This window comes from Ovis canadensis, chromosome 3, assembly GCF_042477335.2.
Source record: "Ovis canadensis isolate MfBH-ARS-UI-01 breed Bighorn chromosome 3, ARS-UI_OviCan_v2, whole genome shotgun sequence".
Lineage (NCBI taxonomy): Eukaryota > Metazoa > Chordata > Mammalia > Artiodactyla > Bovidae > Ovis > Ovis canadensis.
Window position 1 is genome coordinate 57,722,079 of NC_091247.1, and position 9,000 is coordinate 57,731,078.

At 49.5% G+C, this 9,000-nt stretch overlaps 1 long non-coding RNA gene across 1 annotated transcript; it reads left to right on the forward strand.

The window, feature by feature from the left end:
* The first annotated feature begins 324 nt into the window (after window positions 1–324).
* On the forward strand, window positions 325–8,481 carry LOC138436877 (uncharacterized). The gene is made up of 4 exons (XR_011255650.1): window positions 325–435; window positions 5,545–5,646; window positions 7,545–7,585; window positions 7,987–8,481. It is a non-coding gene; the product is annotated as an uncharacterized lncRNA (long non-coding RNA).
* The last annotated feature ends 519 nt before the right edge of the window (window positions 8,482–9,000 follow it).

The window sequence follows — 9,000 nt, forward strand, 5'->3', positions numbered from 1 at the left end:
TGTAAAGCACAGAAGGGTGGTATGGGGATGAAGGTACATGTGTGTGAGAGACAAGGGGGGAGGAGACATAGGCTGAGAAAGAGGCTTTATGTAAGTTTCCCAAACAGTCTTTGGCCTCTGACTTCCCCCTTGAGCCCCTGCCTGGGGGCTCTCGGCCCAGCCCTGACCTGTATGGGCCTCTGCCTACTCCCCACAGGCTCAGAGCTTCTGCACTTGAGCCCCACGAGGGCTTCCCTGTTCCCCCAGCAGCCCCTGCCTTGACTTTGTTCTTCCTAAGCCTGTCCTAGGCTTGGCTTCCATCACGACACTCGATCCCATCCCATGGCTGGCAGTGGGGCGCGGCCCTCACAGCAGCTGCAGGGATGGTTGACTCCAGATGGAAAGTGTTTAGAGAATTCTGACGTGACATCATGCTGTCAGGACATCGTGCTGACGGTCAGTAACCGATCCGGGAGTGGCCAGGTGGACTCGTCGCCAGCTTTGCCCCTTGCCCAGGGCTGGCTTGGGTCAAGGAGTTTGGCCGGATTGGCGGGGGTGGGGTGGGGTGCGGGGGGGAGTGATTGGTGGCACAGGGTGGGGCCTTCTATGGGTCTAGGACTCATCAGCAGCAGCCCAGTGGTCAACGGATGTCCATCTTCTTTCTATGAACTGAGCCCAGCAGAGGCCCTACAACCCACGTCCAGCACTGTGGGCAAGGCCCAGTTTGGCTCCTCTTTCGCGGCTCTTCTACCTTCCCTGGGGCCTCGGCCACCTCTCCTCCCACCAGGCCAGACCGCCACCCCTAAAAGGCCACTAACACTCTGCCTGTGGCTTCTTTGGGCTCAGCTCTGCTAGCCCCGCCAAGCCTGCTGAGCCAGGTGATGACTGGGGGCTGCCCTGGCTGCTGGGCCGTAGAGTGAAAGGGGAGTCCCGCCACAGCTGACATCTGCACCCGGGCCAGGACCCAGGGCTTGTCTTCAAGGCACCATCTGTTGCCTGTGAGGGCTGAGCAGGGACAGGAGGCTGGCACCAGGGCTCAGAGGGCAGGGCTGGGAGCGGGGAGGTCACGGTGGTTTGCGAGTGGTTTGCTGCCCTTGGGGAGACAGCACCCTTGCTGCCCTCTCGTCTTCTGCCACCCTCACTCACTTGTGCAGAGTTCAGACCTGGAGCGGAAGAGTAAGAGTTAGAAGTGGCCAGCCCCACCCCCGGCTCAGGCTGGCTTCAGCTTCCCTGACATCAAGAGCATTTCCTTCTGGAGAAGCCAGAGGGCATAGCCAGATGGGCTCTAGCCCAGGCAAGCCTCCAGTGCTGGGCATCACAGCAGTCACCGCAGAATCATGAGACAGGAGCTGGACACTGGGCATGGGGCCACAGGATGGCCTGCCTGGGGTTGGTGCCCTGGCTGGCTCTCTGCACCTCCCCGGAGCAGACTGGTCTGATCACAGAGCTGGACATGATGGGAGACACCTCGGAGTGGGAACAAGCCCCTGGCTGGTCATGACCCTCAGGACAGGATGGTGTTCACAGGAACTGGGCAGCAAGAGAGCCATCTGGGCTCTTGGCTCCCTGCTGTCACCATCTGCCACTTTGCAAGGGGCCAGTGGGTTTGTGGGGCTTCCCAGGTGGCTCAGCAATAAAGAATCTGCCTGCTGATGCAAGAGACACAGGTTCAATCCCTGGGTCGGGAATATCCCTTGGGGAAGGGCATGGCAACCCACTCCAGTATTCTTGCCTAGAGAATCCCATGGACAGAAGAGCCTGGCAGGCTACGGTCCATGGGGTCGCAAAGAGTTGGACACGATTGATTGTGCATGCACACACACACACACACACACACACACACACTGGATTGGAGAGAAGAGAGGAAAGGAAGGTGAGGGGGTCTGAAGATCAGGAGGGAAACAGAGAAGGAAGAGAGGACAGTAGAGGGAAGAGGAGAGAGAGGGGGCAGAGAGGTGAGAGAAAGGGCGACAGGTTACAGAGACCTCAGCACAACAGAGGCTTAAACAAGAGGGCGGTTTCTCCCACATACAGCTGTAGGTAGGGGGTCCAGGGCTAAAGCTGGAACCCAGGTTCGCATTCTTTTCCACCATTCCTAACAGTTCCCAGCTGCAGCATGGAGGAAGGGGTGGGGGGAGGGCATGCCCAAGAGAGACCCAAGAGGGTGTTGCACACGTGACTTCTCCTGCCAGCTCCCTGCATCTAGATCTTGCAGTTGCATCTAGCTGCAAGGGAGGCTGGGAAATGTAGTTGTTCTGAGCATCCCTGTGTCCATATTAGAAAGAATGAGAAACAAGGAGACTGGCTATTGGGACAGGAAAATAAAGAGGAAGGGAAACTCTTGGAAGGAGGAGCGGACAGCACAGGAAGAGAAAGAGGGTTAAAACCCTTCGGAGCAGCTTGTACTCATGGCCAGACCTGACCTCCCAGCACACCTGGCTCCCCCCCAGGATGACTGGGTCTAAGGATCTGCCTTAGGCAAGTTCCTTGGGGGTCAGGAGTCTTCTCTCTTCTCAAAGACTGATTAGCCTGCTTCTGGGGTCCAGACTGGAAGTGGGCTATAGATACTTTGGTGAGGTCTCTGGAGAAGGCCTGCATCTAAAACCAGGAAAGAAAATCAAGTGCAGGGTTTTATCAACTCTCCCACTTAGTCAAGAAGAGGCTCCGCAGTGTACCTGGAGGTTGTGAAGATGGGTGTGACATCATACTAAGCCAGGATGTAAGGAAGGAACTTGTCCAGTTTCCCTCAAGGTACATGAAGGTACATAAAATACGGGACCATCTCACATGTCAGCTAGGTTGCTTTAGGCCATCAGTAACAATACACCCAATCAGAATGTTCGGTAAAAGCATTTGATATCTTCCAAAATGAGAAGTCCAGAGGAGGGCAGTTCCAGGATTGGTTAACTCGACAGCTGTGTGAGCTGTGTGAATCTGGGCTCTGATTCCATTTTTCAGATATTCTCATAGCTTTTCTGTTTGGTTATAAGATGGCAGCTGGACCTCTAAGCATTATATCCTAAAACTGCTTTCAAAGGAAGTATTTTCCTCATCAGTGTCATTTTAACTGAGAGGATAACCTTTCCCAGAAATACTCCATCAGAATTCCCCTTCTCTTGGCTAGACTGTTGTTATTGTTCAGTTGCTCAGTTGTGTCTGACCCTTTGCGACCCCCTGGACTACAGCATGCCAGGCTTCCCTGTCCTTCACTGTCTCCTGGAGTTTGCTGAGATTCACATCCATTGAGTCAGGGGTGCCATCCAGCCATCTCATCCTCTGCCTCCCTCTCCTCCTTTTGCCTTTGATCTTTCCCAGCATCAGGGTCTTTTCCAATGAGTTGGCTCTTTGCATCAGGTGGCCAAAGTATTGGAGTTTCAGCTTCATCATCAGGCCTTCCAATGAATATTCAGAGTTGATTTCCTTTAGGATGAACTGATTTGTTCTTCTTGCACTCCAGGGACTCTCAAGAGTCTTCTCCAGCACCACAATTCAAATTTGGCTAGACTGAGTTACATCTGTGTCCCCCAATGAAATTCTGGCAAGGGAGAATGGCATTACCCATTCCCATGGGAGGGTTGGTTTAGGCCATTCCTGATTCATTATCTGGGGCTCACCTTCTCTGAGCAACCAGATTCTGAATAGATGAATTTCTTTTATCAAAGAAATAGGCCCCCATGTTATAGGGAGCCATGGCTGTTGGTTAGGCTTAGGGCAAACATTACTAATCACTTATAGATCTCCTTTTCTGACCATTATTACCAGTCAAAGTTGGCACAGGAGATAAAGTATGTGTCCTCTTGGCCTTAGATAATGTGACATAAAGAAACAATTATACACGGGTATCTTTAGTGACCCAGTCATCTTATTGCCTCACATGGTATCTTTTAAAAATTAAAAAAAATTTTATTGGGGTACAATTGCTTTACTATGTTGTGTTAGCTTCTGTTGTACAACAGGGTGAGTCAGCTACATGTATACACATATCCCTTCCTCCTGAGTCTCCCTCCCACCCGCCCTCACATGACATCTTTAAATATGTCTACAAATTCTTTGGCAATCTTTCCTTCAAAGGTGGAAGCATATTCTCCTCCCCTTGAGTGGGGGATTGGACTTAGTGATTCATTTCTAATGAATAGAAAATGACAGGAGAAGAAAATGACAGGAGCGATGGGGTGTGAATTGTGAGACTAGATATGAAAGACAGTGGAGCTTTCTCCTTGCTCTCTCTTGGATCACTTTCTCTGGGGAGGCCAGCCACCAGGCCATGAAGGCACTCCAGCAGCCCTACAAAGAAGTCCTCAAGGGGGAGGAACTCAACACTCTATAGTCAGCTGAGTGAAGAAGCCACTCTGGAAGTGGGTTTTCCAGCCCCAGGCAAGTCTTCAGATAAATGCAGTCCCAGCCAACACCTTGACTGCAACCTTATGAGAAAGCCCCAAGCCAGAAACCCCCAGTTAAGCCACTCTCAAATTGCTGACTTTCTCACAGAAACCATGAGATAATAAATGTTTCTTGTTTGAAACCACCAAGTGAAAGTGATAGTCGCTCGGTCACGTCTGACTCTTTGCCATCCCATGGACTGTAGCCCGCCAGGCTCCTCTGTCCATGGAATACTGCAGGCAAGAATACTGGAGTGAGTAGTCATGCCCTTCTCCAGGGTATCTTTCCAACCCAAGGATCAGACCTGGTCTCCTGCATTGTGGGCAGACTCTTTGCCATCTGAGCCACAAGGGAAGCCACCAAGTTTGGAGTAATTTGTTGTGCAGCCAGAGCTGGGACTAGGGTAAAGCAAGTGAGGAACCCAGCCCTGGAAATGAATGCCTCCTTAACTCTGTGCCCTGGCTTCCTCATTTGCCTCACTTTAGTCCCAGTTCTGTGTGTGTGTTTAGTTGCTAAGTCGTCCCTGACTGTTGGCAACCCCATGGACTGTAGCCTGCCAGGCTTCTCGGTCCATGGGATTTCCCAGGCAAGAATGCTGGAATGGGTTGCCAGAGAATCTTCCCAACCCAGGGTTTGAACCCTCACCTGCATTAGCAGGCAGACTGTTTGCAGCTGAGTCACTATATCTAGCAGGACGTGAAGTTTCATGCTCCTTTTACCCACCTAACATTTTCCAGCCTGTATTTGGAGGTCCTTGGGGTTCCAAAGAAGCTTGCTCCTTCTCCAGCTCCAAAGTGGAGCATGTGACTAAGTACATCAGCCCATTCCAGTACCCTTAGGTCATAGTGAAGGGATCAGTTGTAGTACATGACCCCATTCTGTCCAATCAGAGTAGATGTCAAGCCTTTTGCTAGGGATACTGAGACAGATACAATTCCATGCTTGTGATTGAATGAGGTAAATGCAGGGGGACTTCTGATAGCCTTTGGGAGTCCTCTGAGGGGAGTCAGTTTGGGGATAAAGCTGTTAGCAGGATACAGAGAAACTGGGTCCTTGGTAATATTGTTCATTGCTAGATTAACACCTACCTAAAGCCAGCCTCTTCTCTAGACTTTTTAGCCCAGGGAGCTAAGAATTTCCCTTTAAAACTTTTAAACCCAGTTTGAGTCTGGTTTTCTGTTACAGGCAGAGGAAAGCCCAAATGTGATGTTAAACACACAGAGGCGACCCCACATGGGTTACTCACACAGACGCTGCCAAAGGTCCTGCTGTTTCACACTGTGCAGAGTAAGTATCCAGATGTTCCATCGAAGTGTTGTTTCAGCCAGATGTTGACTATATTGTAGATCCAAGGTTAAGCTGGTTTAATGCTTAAAAGCAAACACCCCTGTTCCCCTGCTCCCCCATCTGGTGCCTTCCCACTTCTAGTCCCTTTTAGGTAGTCATGTCCTACCCAAATCCTCAGGCAGGTGTTGTGATTTGTATCATGTGATACCACCTACCCCACCTGTCTCCTTCCTCTACAGTTATGTGGACCAGGAATTGGTATCTAGCCCACAGAGCCAGTCTATAAGCTGGGCAACAACTCACATGTGGCTGGCAGGAAGAGATGAGCTTGAATATTTCCTTTGTCTCTCTGAACTGAGACATCCTGAAGAAGGAAGCGGTTACAGGCAGTGACAGGGCCACAGGAGAATGTTGAGCAAGCAAAAGTTATGCAGAAGAGAGAGGGGGAGTGAGCCCCTGAAAAATGGGTGGAGAATAATTAGTCAGGATAGGTTAGGTTCTGCTGTGGAAACAAACATCCCCCCTGATCTCAGTGGCTTAGCCCAATAAGAGTTTATTCCTGACTCCACATGACTTACCTGTCACCTGTGAGCAGGAAAGACTCTGTATGCTGTGGCCACATGAGAACTCAGAGCAACAGAGACTCCCTTTTGACCCAGGCTTCCACAATCGCAGAGGTAGGGGAAGGGAATTCAGCCAGTTTCACGTCAGCTGTTAAAACTTCTGTCCAGAGGTGGCACAGCCCCTTCTGCTTACAATTCAGTGGTTAAAGCAAGCCTCATGGCTGTGCCTAATTTGAATATTTGTGACCAGCTTTACTGACTCCACAGAGAGGGAAGCTGGTCCCCAGGGCAGCCTCAGACCCCACAGGTCCAGATTTCATGAGGCCCTGCCATGCTGTGGTTTGTACTCACACAAGATCCCCACCACCCTTATTATCCCACTCCTGTCCTGCAGTGCCCATCATCTCCACACACACATTTGCTTATTTCTTGCAACTTGGGGTCTCCCTTGGTGACTTCCCTGGTGGTCCAGTGGCCAAGATTCCATGCTTGCAATGCAAGTGGCCAGGGGTCCATCCCTGGTCAGAGAACTAGATCCCACATGTGTATATGTGTTCAGTCACTCAGTTGTGTCTGACCCTTTGGACTGTAGCCCACCAGGATCCTCTGTCTGTGGGATTTTTCAGGCAAGAATACTGGAGTGAGTGGCCATTTCCTCCTTCAGGGTATCTTCCTGACCCAGTGATAGAATCTATGTCTCCTGCATTGCAGGCAGATTCTTTACCTGCTGAGCCATCAGGGAAGCCCCATATACTGCAGCTAAAGTTTCCTCTGGCCACAGTTAAAGATCCCATATGCTGCAATGAATATCAAAGATCCTGAGCGCTACAACTAAGACCCAGGGCAGCCAAATAAATAAATATTAAAAAAAAAAAATCTCCCTCTAGGGACACTAAGGACTTATTTCCTTTGAATGCTCCTTTCCTTTGGGGACTCCCTTTCTCAAAAGTCTAAAGCCAGGAACTCACTAATAGTCCAGTGGTTAAGACCCCATGTGCTCTCACTGCTGAGGGCCCAGCTTCAATCTCCAGTCAGGGAACTAAGATCCCACGAGACATGTGGTGTGGCCAAAGACAAACTAACAAAAGAAACCTAAACCCAGCACAAATCATCTTTGTGTCTCTGACTGTAGCACAGTGAGGATCTATAGGCCCTCCTGCTTTGGGAATGTCAGGGAAGGATTCAGAGAACCTCCATTTGCACATGAAGACTAGGACCCTCTGGTAGGAATGCTCCACATCTATGACGTTTTCTAGTGCTTATTTGCCAAGCACTGTGCTAAGAACTTTGCCTGAATTGTCTCAATTTAAAATACTTTTTGACCTCACTTTGCAGGTGAATAAACTATGGCATAAAACTATGGCAACTCCCTTGAGGTATGTTTTTCTTGTCTATGTTCCTCATACTATAGTATGCATCCAAGAAAGATGGTGAAGAGGGCTTTGAGGCTGATGGGCAGCCTGGGGGACTGAGGTTCATTTTTGAGGAGAGGATAGAGGGTATGTGTGGGTGGGTATGTGTATGTGGGGTGGGATAGAGTGTATGTGGGGTGGGATAGAGTGTATGTGGGGTGAAGCTGCCTCAGGTGGGTAGAAAGCTTACCTCCAAGAAGAAGAGACATACTTAATGGGGTAGGGGTTGATATCTTTCAGATGCCCTTGGGCCCAAACTCAAGTTCTTCTTGGAGAAGACTGAGAAACTGAAAAAAGCTGTCTTTGACTGAGTACCTATAGTGACCAAATTGTGGTCTCTAATCACCTTTTTGCTGCTTTCCCAGTGGCTCAGCAGTACAGAATCTGTGTGCAATGCAGGAGATCCAGGTTTGATCCCTGGGTCAGGAAGATCCCCTGGAAGAGGGCATGGCAACCCATTCCAGTATTCTTGCCTAGAGAATCCCCATGGACAGAGGAGCCTGGTGGCTACAGTCCGTAGGATCGCCAAGAGTGTGACAAGACTTCAGAGACTGAGAACATATGCCAGCATCTCTTCTCACTGAAAGGAATCCAGTCTTCTTGGAGAATTGGCTGTTTCCAGGTACAGAGCAACAATTATACAAGATAAATGCGGAGCATCTTTTATCAGAAGTTAAGAAAGCTGCCAAACCTCACTGGGCTCATGTCAAAAGGGCTCAGATGCCAACCTGAAGGAGCATCAGATACAAAACCAACCAAATAAAAACCTTGCAATGAATTGAAACACATCAAATATTTTTTAAATCCATAAATTCAAAATGATAATAATAAAAGACATTTGGAGGATGCTTAGAGAAAAATAACTCACTATTCTAAGAACTGATAAATAAAGGGAAAAGAAGTTTTTTAAAAGCTACCTGTGGGGCCTCTCAATGATACAGTAAAGTTGAGGGTTAGTTGGAGGGTTTCTCACGTACTCCCCAAACTCTCCCTCTCGCTCTTTCCAGGTCTGAATTTCTACCATTAGAGACTCATTTCTTTCAGGTTAGAAATGTCCTTAATTTGAGTCAAGGTACACTTGGGAAAGATGTGTTAACTACGTCCCACACAGATTGTGGTAGAGGGAAAGTGGAGAGTCCTGTGTTCCTGGGGTCTGGACAGGTAGGGGTCCAGCCAGAGAAGAAGGGCTGGAGGGGAAAGATCATGGCACCGTTATGGAGGTGAGGAGAACCCCCTGGGCTGGCCTTCCATAGTACAGCTCCAACCCAATCAGATGAGTTGGATCCAGCAGGTTGAAAGCATGCCAGAGATGTACGTTAATTACACATTCTGGGTGATTCAAACGCAGGTTGTCCTGCTACCATCTTCGGGGGACACTG